Source organism: Mesoplodon densirostris, chromosome 2 (genome assembly GCF_025265405.1).
Source record: "Mesoplodon densirostris isolate mMesDen1 chromosome 2, mMesDen1 primary haplotype, whole genome shotgun sequence".
NCBI classification, from domain to species: Eukaryota; Metazoa; Chordata; class Mammalia; order Artiodactyla; family Ziphiidae; genus Mesoplodon; species Mesoplodon densirostris.
Genome location: NC_082662.1, coordinates 118,511,052 through 118,525,659, shown reverse-complemented (window position 1 = coordinate 118,525,659; position 14,608 = coordinate 118,511,052).

The window sequence follows — 14,608 nt, the reverse complement described above, 5'->3', positions numbered from 1 at the left end:
GGGATTGTTCATAGGATGGCACTGAATTTGAAGATTGACTTTGGAAGAATGGACATCTTTGCATCCTTAAATCTTCCCACCAATGGATATGGCTCCATTTATGCAGTTCTTTCTTTAGGTCCTTCAGTAAAGTGACATAATATTCTCCAGGAGGATCTTGTCAATTTTTTTCTGTATTTTTATAAGGTGCTCAGGTGTTTTGTTATTGCTGTAAATGGATATTTTTATATAACAGCTCTATTGAGCTATAACTCAGAGAACATAAAGTTCACCCTTTGAAAGTGCACAATTTAGTGGTCTTTGTTAAATTCAGAGTTGTGCAACTATCACCACTGTCTAATTCCAGAACATTTTCATCATGCTAAAAGATACCCTGCATTAGCAGCCACTCTCCATTTCTCCCCTTTCCTCAGCCACTCACAAACACTAATCTACTTTCTGTCTGTATGGATTTGCTCATTCTGAACATTTTATATAAATGGAATCATACAATATGTTATCTTTTGTGATTAGCTTTTTTTGCTTAGCATAATGTCTCCAAGGTTCATCCATATTGTAGCATGTATCAATATTTCAGGTCCGGAGGAAGATGGCAGAAGAGTAAGACGTGGAGATCACCTTCCTCCCCACAGATACATCAGAAATTCATCTACACGTGGAACAACTCCTACAGAACACCTACTAAACGCTGACAGAAGACCTCAGACCCCCCCAAAAGGCAAGAAACTCCCCACATACCTGGGTAGGGCAAAAGAAAAAAGAATAAACAGAGACAAAAGGATAAGGACGGGACCTGCACCAGTGGGAGGGAGCCGTGAAGGAGGAAAGGTTTCCACACACTAGAAGCCCCTTCGCGGGTGGAGACTGTGGGTGGCGGAGGGGGAAAGCTTCGGAGTAGCGGAGGAGAACACAGCAACAGGGGTGCGGAGGGCAAAGCGGAGAGATTCCCGCACAGAGGATCGGCGCCCTCAGGCACACACCAGCCCGAGAGGCTTGTCTGCTCGGCCGCCGGGGTGGGCGGGGCTGGGAGCTGAGGCTCGGGTATCGGGTTTCAGTCGGAGTGCAGGGAGAGGACTGGGGCTGGCGGCCGGAAGAGAGCCTGGAGGGGTTGTTGCTCTGCGGCTAGCCCGGAGGGAGTCCAGGGAAAAAGTCTGGACCTGCCAAAGAGGCAAGAGACTTTTTCTTCCCTTTTGTTTCCTGGTGCGTGAGGAGAGGGCATAAAGAGCGCTGCTTAAAGAAGCTCCAGACACGGGCGCGAGCCGTGGCTAAAGGCGCGGACCCCGGAGATGTGTGTGGGATGCTGAGGCTGCTGCTGCCACCGCCACAAGACCTGTATGCGAGTGCAGGTCACTGTCCAGCGCCCTTCCGGGGAGCCTGTGCAGCCCGCCACTGTGGGGGTCCTGGGACCCAGGGACGGCTTCCCCGGGAAAGCGCACGTAGTGCCTCGGGCTGGTGCAACTTCACACTGGCCTCTGCTGCTGCAGGCCCACCCCGCACTGCATGCCCCTCCCTCCCCTCGGCCTGAGTGAGCCAGAGCCCCCGAATCAGCGGCTCCTTTAAACCCGTCCTGTCTGAGCGAAGAACGGACGCCCTCCGGTGACCTACGTGCAGAGGCGGGGCCAGGTCCAAGGCTGAGAACCGGGAGCTGTGAGAGCAGAGAAGAGAGGGAAATCTCTCTGTGCAGCCTCGGAGGCAGCGGATTAAAGCTCCACGGTGCGCTTGATGTGCCCTTTGTCTGTGGAGTGCATGAATGGACAGCGAATCATCCCAAATTGAGGAGGTGGACGTTGAGGACAAGATTTAAGATTTTTTCCCCTTTTCCTCTTTTTACAATGAATTATCCCAAATTAAGTAGGTGGACTTTGAGAGCAAGATTTCAGACTTTTCCCCCTTTTCCTCTTTTTACAACGAATTATCGCAAATTGAGGAGGTGGACTTTGAGAGCAAGATTTTTGATTTTTTCCCCCATTCTCTTTTTGTGAATGTGTATGAGTATGCTTCTGTGTGAGATTTTCTGTGTATAGCTTTGCTTCCACCATATGTCCCAGGGTTCTATCCGTCCGTTTTTTTATTTAATAATTACGTTTGTATTTTTAATAATGCCACTATATTTTATACTTTATTCTATTTTACTTTATTGTCTCTCTTTCTTTTTTCCTACCTTCCCTTCCTCCCTCCCTCCCTCCACCCCTTTCTTTATTTTGTTCTTTCTTTCCTTGCTCCCTCCCTCCCTTCTTCCTGTCACTCTTTCTTTTTCTTTCCTTCCTCCCTCCCTCCCTCCTTTCTTTCTTTCTCTCTTTCCATCCTCCCTCCCTCCCTCCCTCTTTTCTTTCGTTCCTTCTTCCTTCCATCCTTCCTTCCTTTCTTTCCTTCTTCCTTTCTCTCTCTCTCTCTTTCTTTCTTCTGTAATTCTTTCTTTCTACATTTTCTCCCTATTATTCTGAGCCGGGTAGATGAAAGGCTGTTGGTGCTGCAGCCAGGAGTCAGTGCTGTGCCTCTGAAGTGGGAGAGACAACTTCAGGACACGGGTCCACAAGAGACCTCCCAGCTCCACATAATATCAAGCGGCGAAAATCTCCCAGACATCTCCATCTCAACACCAGCACCCAGCTTCAGTCAACGACCAGCAAGCTACAGTGCTGGTGACCCTATGCCAAGCAACTAGCAAGACAGGAACACAACCCCACCCATTAGCAGAGAGGCTGCCTAAAAACATAATAAGGCCACATGCACCCCAAAACACACCACCAGATGTGGACCTGTCCACCAGAAAGACAAGATCGAGCCTCAACCACCAGAACACAGGCACTAGTCCCCCCCACCAGGAAGCCTACACAACCTACTGAAACAACCTTAGCCACTGGGGACAGACACCAAAAACAACGGGAACTACGAATCTGCAGCCTGCAAAAAGGAGACCCCAAACACAGTAACATAAGCAAAATGAGAAGAGAGAAAAACACACAGCAGGTGAAGGAGCAAGATAAAAACCCACCAGACCTAAAAAATGAAGAGGAAATAGGCAGTCTACCTGAAAAAGAATTCAGAATAATGATAGTAAAGATGATCCAAGATTCTATTTCCAAGATCCAAAATCTTGGAAATAGAATAGACAAAATGCAAGAAACAGTGAACAAGGACCTAGAAGGACTAAAGATAAATCAATCATCGATTAAAAACACAATAAATGAAATGAAAAATACTTTAGATGGGATCAATAGCAGAATAACTGAGGCAGAAGAACGGATAAGTGAGGTGGAAGATAAAATAGTGGAAATAAGTGATGCAGAGCAAAATAAAGAAAAAAGAATGAAAAGAACAGAGGACACTCTCAGAGACCTCTGGGACAACATTAAACACACCAACATTCAAATTATAGGGGTTCCAGAAGAAGAAGAGAAAAAGGAAGGGACTGAGAAAATATTTGAAGAGATTATAGTTGAAAACTTCCCTAATATAGGAAAGGAAATAGTTAATCAAGACCAGGAGGCACAGAGAGTCCCATATAGAATAAATCCAAGGAGAAATATGCCAAGAAACATGTTAATCAAACTGTCAAAAATTAAACACAAATAAAACATATTAAAAGCAGCAAGGGAAAAACAACAAATAACATACAAGGGAATCCTCATCAGGTTAACAGCTGATCTCTCAGCAGAAACTCTACAAGCCAGAAGGGAGTGGCAGGACATATTTAAAGTGAGGACGGAGAAAAACCTGCAACCAAGATTACTCTACCCAGCAAGGATCTCATTCAGATTTGATGGAGAAATTAAAACCTTTGCAGACAAGCAAAAGCCAAGAGAGTACAGCACCACCAAACCAGCTTTACAACAAGTGCTAAAGGAACTTCTCTAGGCAAGAAACACAACAGAAGGAATATACCTACAATAACGAAACCCAAACAATTAAGGAAATGGGAATAGGAACATACATATCGATAATTACCTTAAATGTAAATGGACTAAATGCTCCCACCAAAAGACACAGATTGGCTGAATGGATACAAAAACAAGACCCATATATATGCTGTCTACAAGAGAACCACTTCAGACCTAAAGACACATACAGATTGAAAGTAAGGGGATGGAAAAAGATATTCCATGCAAATGGAAGTCAAAAGAAAGCTGAAGTAGCAATACTCATATCAGAAAAAATAGACTTTAAAATAAAGACTATTAGCAGAGACAAAGAAGGACACTACATAATGATCAAGGGATCGATCCAAGAAGAAGATAGAACAATTGTAAATATTTAGGCACCCAACATAGGAGAACCTCAATACATAAGGCAAATACTAACAGCCATAAAAGGGGAAATCGACAGTAACACACTCATAGTAGGGGACATTAACACCCCACTTTCACCCATGGACAGATCATCCAAAATGAAAATAAATAAGGAAACACAAGCTTTAAATGATACATTAAACAAGATGGACTTAATTGATATTTATAGGACATTCCATCCAAAAACAACAGAATACACATTTTTCTCAAGTGCTCATGGAACATTCTCCAGGATAGATCATATCTTGGGTCACAAATCAAGCCTTGGTAAATTAAAGAAAATTGAAATTGTATCAAGTATCTTTTCCGACCACAATGCAATGAGACTAGACATCAATTACAGGAAAAGATCTGTAAAAAATACAAACACATGGAGGCTAAACAATACACTACTCAATAACGAAGTGATCACTGAAGAAATCAAAGAGGAAATAAAAAAATACCTAGAAACAAATGACAATGGAGACACGATGACCCAAAACCTATGGGACGCAGCAAAAGCAGTTCTAAGGGGGAAGTTTATAGCAATACAATCCCACCTTAAGAAACAGGAAACATCTCAAGTAAACAACCTGACCCTGTACCTAAAGCAATTAGAGAAAGAAGAACAAAAAACCCCCAAAGTTAGCAGAAGGAAAGAAATCATAAAGGTCAGATCAGAAATAAATGAAAAAGAAATGAAGGAAATGATAGTAAAGATCAATAAAACTAAAAGCTGGTTCTTTGAGAGGATAAACAAAATTGGTAAACCATTAGCCAGACTCATCAAGAAAAAAAGGCAGAAGACTCAAATTAATAGAATTAGAAATGAAAAAGGAGAAGTAACAACTGACACTGCAGAAATACAAAAGATCATGAGAGATTACTACAAGCAACTCTATGCCAATAAAATGGACAACCTGGAAGAAATGGACAAATTCTTAGAAATGCACAACCTGCCAAGACTGACTCAGGAAGAAATAGAAAATATGAATAGACCAATCACAAGCACTGAAATTGAAACTGTGATTAAAAATCTTCCAACAAACAAAAGCCCAGGATCAGATGGTTTCACAGGCGAATTCTATCAAACATTTAGAGAAGAGCTAACACCTATCCTTCTCAAACTCTTCCAAAATATATCAGAGGGAGGAGCACTCCCAAACTCATTCTACGAGGCCACCATCACCTTGATAACAAAACCAGACAAGGATGTCACAAAGAAAGAAAACTACAGGCCAATATCACTGATGAACATAGATGCAAAAATCCTCCACAAAATACTAGCAAACAGAATCCAACAGCACATTAAAAGGATCATACACCATGATCCAGTGGGGTTTATTCCAGGAATGCAAGGATTCTTCAATATACACAAATCAATCAATGTGATACACCATATTAACAAACTGAAGGAGAAAAACCATATGATCATCTCAATAGATGCAGAGAAAGCTTCTGACAAAATTCAACACCCGTTTATGATAAAACCCTGCAGAAAGTAGGCATAGAGGGAACTTTCCTCAACATAATAAACGCCATATATGACAAACCCACAGCCAACATCATCCTCAATGGTGAAAAAGTGGAACCATTTCCACTAAGATCAGGAACAAGACAAGGCTGCCCACTCGCACCACTCTTATTCAACCTAGTTTTGGAAGTTTTAGCTACAGCAAGCAGAGAAGAAAAGGAAATAAAAGGAATCCAAATCAGAAAAGAAGAAGTAAAGCTGTCACTGTTTGCAGATGACATGATACTATACATAGAGAATCCTAGAGATGCTACCAGAAAACTACTAGATGTAATCAATGAATTTGGTAAAGTGGCAGGATACAAAATTAATGCACAGAAATCTCTGGCATTCCTGTACACTGATGATGAAAAATCTGAAAGTGAAATCAAGAAAACACTCCCATTTACCATTGCAACAAAAAGAATAAAATATCTAGGAATAAACCTACCTAAGGAGACAAAAGACCTGTATGCAGAAAATTATAAGACACTGATGAAAGCAATTAAAGATGATACAAATAGATGGAGACATATACCATGCACCTGGATTGGAAGCGTCAATATTGTGAAAATGACTCTACTACCCAAAGCAATCTACAGATTCAATGCAATGCCTATCAAACTACCACTGGCATTTTTCACAGAACTAGAACAAAACATTTCAAAATTTGTTTGGAAAAAAAAATGACCCCAAATAGCCAAAGCAATCTTGAGAACGAAAAATGGAGCTGGAGGAATCAGGCTCCCTGACTTCAGACTATACTACAAAGCTACAGTAATCAAGACAGTGTGGTACTGGCACAAAAACAGAAAGATAGATCAATGGAACAGGATAAAAATCCCAGAGATAAACCCACGCACATATGGTCAACTTATCTTTGATAAAGGAGGCAGGAATGTACAGTGGAGAAAGGACAGCCTCTTCAGTAAGTGGTGCTGGGAAAACTGGACAGGTACATGTAAAAGTATGAGATTAGATCATTCCCTAACACTATACACAAAAATAAGCTCATAGTGGATTAAAGACCTAAATGTAAGGCCAGAAACTATCAAACTCTTAGAGGAAAACATAGGCAGAACACTCTATGACATAAATCACAGCAAGATCCTTTTGGATCCACCTCCTAGAGAAATGGAAATAAAAACAAAGATAAACAAATGGGACCTAATGAAACTTCAAAGCTTTTGCACAGCAAAGGAAACCATAAACAAGACCAAAAGACAACCCTCAGAATGGGAGAAAATATTTGCAAATGAAGCAACTGACAAAGGATTAATCTCCAAATTTTATAAGCAGCTCATGCAGCTCAATAGCAAAAAAAACAAGCCAATCCAAAAATGTGCAGAAGACTTAAATAGGCATTTCTCCAAAGAAGATATACAGACTGCCAACAAACACATGAAAGAATGCTCAACATCATTAATCATTAGAGAAATGCAAATCAAAAGTACAATGAGATATCATCTCACACCAGTCAGAATGGACATCATCAAGAAATCTAGAAACAATAAATGCTGGAGAGGGTGTGGAGAAAAGGGAATACTCTTGCACTGCTGGTGGGAATGTGAATTGGTACAGCCACTATGGAGAACAGTATAGAGGTTCCTTAATAAACTAAAAATAGAACTACCATATGACCTAGCAATCCCACTACTAGGCATATACCCTGAGAAAACCATAATTCAAAAAGAGACATGTACCAAAATGTTCATTGCAGCTCTATTCACAATAGCCCGGAGCTCGAAACAACCTAAGTGTCCATCATCGGATGAATGGATAAAGAAGATGTGGCACATATATACAAAGGAATATTACTCGGCCATAAAAAGAAACGAAATTGAGCTATTTGTAATGAGGTGGATAAACCTAGAGTCTGTCATACAGAGTGAAGTAAGTCAGAAAGAGAAAGACAAATACCGTATGCTAACACATATATATGGAATATAAGAAAAAAAATATCATGAAGAATCTAGGGGTAAAACAGGAATAAAGACACAGACCTACTTGAAAATGGACTTGAGGATATGGGGAGGGGGAAGGGTAAGCTGTGACAAAGCGATGGAGAGGCATGAACATATATACACTACGAAACGTAAGGTAGATAGATAGTGGGAAGCAGCCGCAGAGCACAGGGAGATCAGCTCGGTGCTTTGTGACCGCCTGGAGGGGTGGGATAGGGAGGGTGGGAGGGAGGGAGATGCAAGAGGGAAGGGATGTGGGAACAGATGTATATGTATGACTGTTTCACTTTGTGATAAAGCAGAAACTAATAAAAAATATTTCATTCATTTTTATGGCTAAATAATATTCTAATATATTGATAAACTCTATTTATCCATTCCCCAGTTGGTTGAAATTTGGGTTGATTCCACATTTTAAGTGTTATGAATATAATGTTGCTATGGACGTTAATCTACAAGTTTTTGTGTGGACATGTGTTTTTATTTCTTTTAGATATATGCCTAGGAATGAATTGTTGCTGGATTCCATTTTGTTGAGGATTTTTGCATCTATATTCATAAGGAATATTGGTCTATAGTTTTTTTTTTCTTTTTATGTCATTGTCTGGTTTTAATATTAAGATAATACTATTCTCATAGAATGAGTTGAAAAGTATTTCCTCCTCTTCTGTTTTTTGGAAGAATTTGTAAAGTATTAGTATTAATTCTTAATGTTTCATTGACTTTACCAGGGAGACCGTCTGGTCCTGGGCTATTCTTTATGGGAGGTTTGTTCTTGTTATAGGTCTATTTAGATTTTCTATTCCTTCTTAAGTGGATTTTGAGAACTTGTGTCTTTCTGGGAATTTTCCATTTTATATAGGCTGTGTAATTTGTTGGCATACAGTTGTTCATGTAATTCTCTTATCTTTTAAAATTTCTGGAAGGTCATTGGTAATATCTTCTCTTTAATTTCTGATTTTGGCAGAAATTGCGTCCCCTCTCTTTTTCTCTTGGTCAGCTTAGCATAAATGTTTGTCAACTTTGTTGATTGTCTTAAAGAACCAACTTCTGGTTTTCTTAATTATTCTATGTTTTCTATTTTCTAACATCATTTATTTCCCCCCCAATCTTTTTTTTTTCCTTTTGTTTGCTTTAGATTTAGTTTGCTCTTCTTTTTCTAGGTTTTTAAGGTGAAATCTTAGGTTAATGACTTGGGAATTTTCTTCTTTTTTAATATACACATTTACATTTATAAATTTCTCTCTATGCACTGCTCTTTCTGTATTCCGTAAATATTGGGATGTGTTTCATTTTCATTCATCTTAAAGTACTTTCTAATTTTCTTTATGGTTTCTTCTTTGACACATCGGTTATTATTTAAGTGTGTTAGTAGTCACATATTAGTGAATTTTCCAAATTTCCTTTATATATATATATATATATATATATATATATATATATATATATTTAATTTTGGCTGCTTTGGGTCTTTGTTGCTGCACATGGGCCTTCTCTAGTTGCGGTGAGCGGGGGTTAGTGTTGTGGTGCACGGGCTTCTCATTGCGGTGGCTTCTCTTGTTGCAAAGCACAGGGCTCTAGGCGTGTGGGCTTCAGTAGCTGTGGTGCCAGGGCTCAGTAGTTGTGGTTCACAGGCTCTAGGCATGCGGGCTTCAGTAGTTGTGGCACACGGGCTTAGTTGCTGTGCAACATGTGGGATCTTCCTGGACCAGGGCTCGAACCTGTGTCCCCTGCATTGGCAGGCGGATTCTTAAGCACTGCGCCACCAGGGAAGTCCTAAATTTCCTTTTATAAGTGATTCCTAATTAGTTTCATTGCATTCAGGAAATATACTTTGTTTGAAATCAATCCTTTTAAATTTACTGAGGCTTACTTAAGGGTCTAACATATGTTCTGTCCTGAAGAATGTCCCTTGTTGAGAAGAATGTGTGTTTTGATAAGGTGGAATGTTCCTTGGATGTCTGTTCTAGTTGGTTCATAGAGTTGTTCAAGTCTTCTGTTTCCATGTTGATCTTATGCCTAGTTGTTTTATCCATTATTGAAGATGGAGTATTAAGGTCTCCAACTATTATTATTGAATAGTCTATCTCTTTGTTCAATCTGTCAGTTTTTGCTCCATGTATTTTGGGGCTTTGTTGTTAGCAACATGTACAATTTATAATTATTATGTTTTCCTGATGGATTTAATTTTTATCACTATAAAGTGTACTTCTTTTCTCTTGTAACAATTTTGGTCTTACAGTCAATTTAGTCTGATATTAATGTATCCATTCTATTTTTTATTACTTTTTGCATGGCATATCTTATTTCATCTTTTTATTTTTAATGTAATTTGTCTTTGCATGGCTTTGAATCTATAGCTTGTCTCTTGTGAACACCATATTGTGGGACTGTATAGTTTTAATTAACTCTGCCAATCTCTCCGTCTTGATTGGATTATTTAACTTATTTCTGTTTCATATTGCTGGCCAGGTAGGACCTACATCTCCCGTTTTACTATTGGTTTTCTTTCTTTTTATTTTTAAGTATTTGAGTTTTTTATGTGAAATTCAATTTAAAAAAAATCTTTATTTATTTTGGCTGCACTGAGTCTTTGTTGCAGGCATGGGCTCCTCATTGTGGTGCATGGGCTTCTCTAGTTGTGGCGTGCAGGCTTTTCTAGTTGCAGCATGCAGGCTCTAGAGCATGCAGGCTCAGTAGTTGTGGCATGTGGGCTTAGTTGCAGTATGTGGGATCTTAGTTCCCTGAGCAGGGATTGAACCCTGGACCCCCTGCTTTGGGAACACAGAGTCTTAACCGCTGGACCACCAGAGAAGTCCCTTATTATTGGTTTTCTTTCTGTTATTCTTTATATTTTTTTCTTTTGTCAACCTATTACTGCCTTCCTTTGTTAAGTAGACATTTTCTTTTGTAACATTTTAATTACCTTGATTTTTCTTCTCTAGATTTTTTTGAATTATTTTCTTAGTGGTTTCCCTGAGGAAGATTACAATTAATTTTTACTTTAAAAAAATTCTAGTTCTTATTAATACCAACTTAATTTGCAAAGCATACAAGGACTTTGCTCCAATATAGCTTCATTCCCTCACCTCTCTTATGCTATTATTGTTATATATATATATGTAATATCTTTATACAGTTTTATACAAGTCCATCAACATAATTTTGTTTTGATTGCTTTATGGTTGTATTTTAAGTCAGATAGGAGAAGAGTGCAAATGAAATAGATCTATATTGTGTTTTATACTTACCTGTGTGTATACATTTTTGTCTTTTTCCTGGCTTTAGTTGGAATGCTCAAATGTTTTGTCATGATATATGCTGTTTGGTCCAGACTTCTGATAGATGCTCATAGGTAAAGGAAATTTCTTTTTAGTCTTAGTTTGGTAAGAATGTTTATGATTAACTGAATGTTGGATTTATATCTAAGGTTTTAGTTTTTCATCTTTTGAGATAGTCATATGAATTTTTTCCCTTAACTTTTATTATTCTGATAGATTCCTTTAATGTTGAATCTTCTTAATATTCTTAGTCTAAACTCAAATTGGACATGCTGGGGTTTTTTTAACCTATGGATTCCTTTTGTTAAAATTTTATTTAGAATATTTGCTCCTATCTGTAGGTGACATTGGTGTTTAATTGTGTATTTTGACTGACTATTTCTGGTTTGATATAAGGTTTTTGAAACTGATGTTCTCATGATTTGAGTTGGGGAGATTGTCCTCTTCTTTTAAGACCTGAAAGAATGTGCATATTTTCTCTTAAATGTCTGGTCTCATGTCTTTTTCTTGAATAGGGGTAGAAAGTGTATTTTGATTAAATTTTAATTTTTCTTGATTATTGGTCTATTCATTTTTCTAATTATTCTCAGGCCACTATTAATTTATATTTTTATTAAAATTGTGTATTTAATCTACATTTTTAAATTTATTGATCTAAAGTTTTTCCTGCTATTATCTTACAATTTTAACAATTTTACTTGTATCCCTAGTTATGTAAATGTCCTTATTTTATTTGTGGTTTTATTTAGCTAGTGCTTTTCTAATTTGCTCTTGATCGTATGCACCAAAACTTTTTATTTTCAAGACCTAATTTTTATTTTTATTATTTTTTTATTAAGGTATAGTTGCTTTACAATATTATATTAGTATCAGATGTTCAATGTAGTAATTCAATATGTGAGTCACTGTATTGATTTATCTTCAGTATTCATATATTGTCCCCTTATTTCACTCCTATTTGTCTTTTTGTTCTGCTATTCAAGACATTTCATCAAATTTCTCTTGCCACCCTCATACTTAATTTTTTATTTCAGCTGATGTATTTTTTTTTTTTTTTTTTGCCGTATGCGGGCCTCTCACTGTTGTGGCCTCCCCCGTTGCGGAGCACAGGCTCCGGACGCGCAGGCTCCGGACGCGCAGGCTCCGGACGCGCAGGCTCAGTGGCCATGGCTCATGGGCCCAGCCGCTCCGCGGCATATGGGATCCTCCCAGACCGGGGCACGAACCCGTATCCCCTGCATCGGCAGGCGGACTCTCAACCACTTGCGCCACCAGGGAGGCCCCAGAGTCAGCATTGGTAACCCCATATTGTAGGTAAGGAAAGATTCCGTTACTTCCTTAGGAATACACAGTTGGGAAGGAATAAAGGTGTGTCTTAAATTCAGGTCTTCTTATGATTTTGTGTTCTTCCCAACAAAAGAACCCAGTTGAGAAATGAAGGGTGGAACCAATATGTCTGGGGAAACTAAGTAAAACAATCACTTTCTGTGCTCATGAGATCACTGAAGCTCTGTATCAGGCTAAATGACTGGGATGTGTCTGGAGGATTAATCATCCAGAAGCAGAATTCCCCTCATCATTCTCCAGGGTGTCTAAGGAAAGAGACTCGACCTTGCACCAGGAATAGAAATAAAAGTGATAGCAGGCAGACAAAAACACAGAATCAGAAATCTCTGTGGCAGTACCCTCCTCAGATGGATGAGATTGAACCCTCTGGGTTTCGTTGATATAATTAGAAGTTTACAGAGATTATAGCGCTTTTCTTACTCTAATAAAAATAAAGAATATTTGCCCCTGTTTTGTCATTTACAAAGGATTTTCACACTTCTTGACTCATGTGTTTGTCGTGAGAAACTGACGTTTTGTAAGTGAGGAAACAGCGTCTTAGAGAAGTTAACTAATCATTCAAGTATATGTGGTGAATAAGAAGCAGAGCCAGGACTCAAAATGCAGTCTTTTACTTACAGTGCTTATGTTATATCCACTTCACTCTGCTGGCTTCCAAAAACTGCTACCTAACATTTTCAGTGGCTAACTTTGCCGATATAGATTATTATTAATAAAGTTGAGTGAACAGGGCAGCATTTTTGAGGCTGCAGTCTAAAATTTAAAAAGTCTTTTTATCACATCTTTAAAAGTGACCATTGGCAAACCTAGGGTACATTTATTTTGGGGTTGTCTTGGATTCCACCACAAATTTTTTAAAAAATGCTCAAATTTATGTAAGACTGAACCATAATGGGCTATTTATGAAGTTACAATATTTGGACATAACACTAAGTTTTGAAATTAACATGAAGGAGAACGCAGCCTGTGAAAAACAGGTCACTTGGTACAAGTAAGACATTAAACTGTCCACTTAACGAAGTCTTCATCTGGTTACAACATCACTCACTGCCCATTTCAGACTTTGATCCATGAAGACATCATGGGAAATGCTCACTATAATAATATAATGCATGTATGAGTTTAGAGGTAGGAGTGTGAGGGAGTGATTTCTTCTTCATTAGAAAGTTAATAAAAGAGAGATGCTTCAGTTTGGTGTTTTAAAAGAACACCCTGGTTGAGTGGGCAGTGAGGGTGGCAGTAAGGGATTTCTATTAAGTAGCAATAAGCTGTAGAAAAACATGAGAATATGAAATGGGAAGTGGGAAGCCACAAGTCACCAGGTGTTCTGTGTGGGACTGGATGACAGGCTGGCGGAGGGGTGCTGGAAGTGGAGGTGATTAGTGAAAGATGGCATATTAATTCAGGTCCTAGGGGGTCTGAAATGATAGTGTTGATGGTTTGAGTCTTTTTCTTTTGTTGAGTCACTAAGTTACCATATAGCTATTTCCTTACCCATCCAAACCTTCCCAAAGTTCTCACCTGACTAATCCTTGATATAGATTCTCTCTTGTATTCCCACCCACTAGACACTTCTTTTCATTCTCCAAGCATCTCCAAAGGCAATACTAATTTTTTTTTAACTGGGTGAACCATTCACATATATTATCACCAACAACCTTTGTACATTCTCATAATATAAGTGCCAATATGATTACTTGGTGCTACCTGTTTCTTTAATTAAATTGCCAAGGAATTTTAATCACTTTCCAAAAAAGTTTCTATTACATGGTCCTGAAAACTTAAGTTCCAGGTTGGCCATATGGGAAAATGCAGACTTACGTGAAAAAGATCCAGACTTCAAGGACTGATTAATTGTGTAGATGTTTATTATCTCTGATAGCCATTTATTTATTTATTTATTTGTAATAAATTTATTTATTTACTTTATTTTTGGCTGCACTGGGTTTTCGTTGTTGCACGCAGGTTTTTCTCTGGTTGCTGCAAGCAGGGTCTACTCTTCGTTGAGGTGCACAGGCTTCTTAAAGCGGTGGCTTCTCTTGTTGTGGAGCATGGGCTCTAGACGCGTGGGCTTCAGTAGTTGTGGCGCAAGGGCTTAGTTGCTCCACAGCATGTGGGATCTTCCCAGACCAGGACTCGAACTTATGACCCCTGCATTAGCAGGTGGATTCTTAACCACTGCGCCACCAGGGAAGCCCTGATAGCTATTTATTTATGATGTCTAAGATGCAAGGA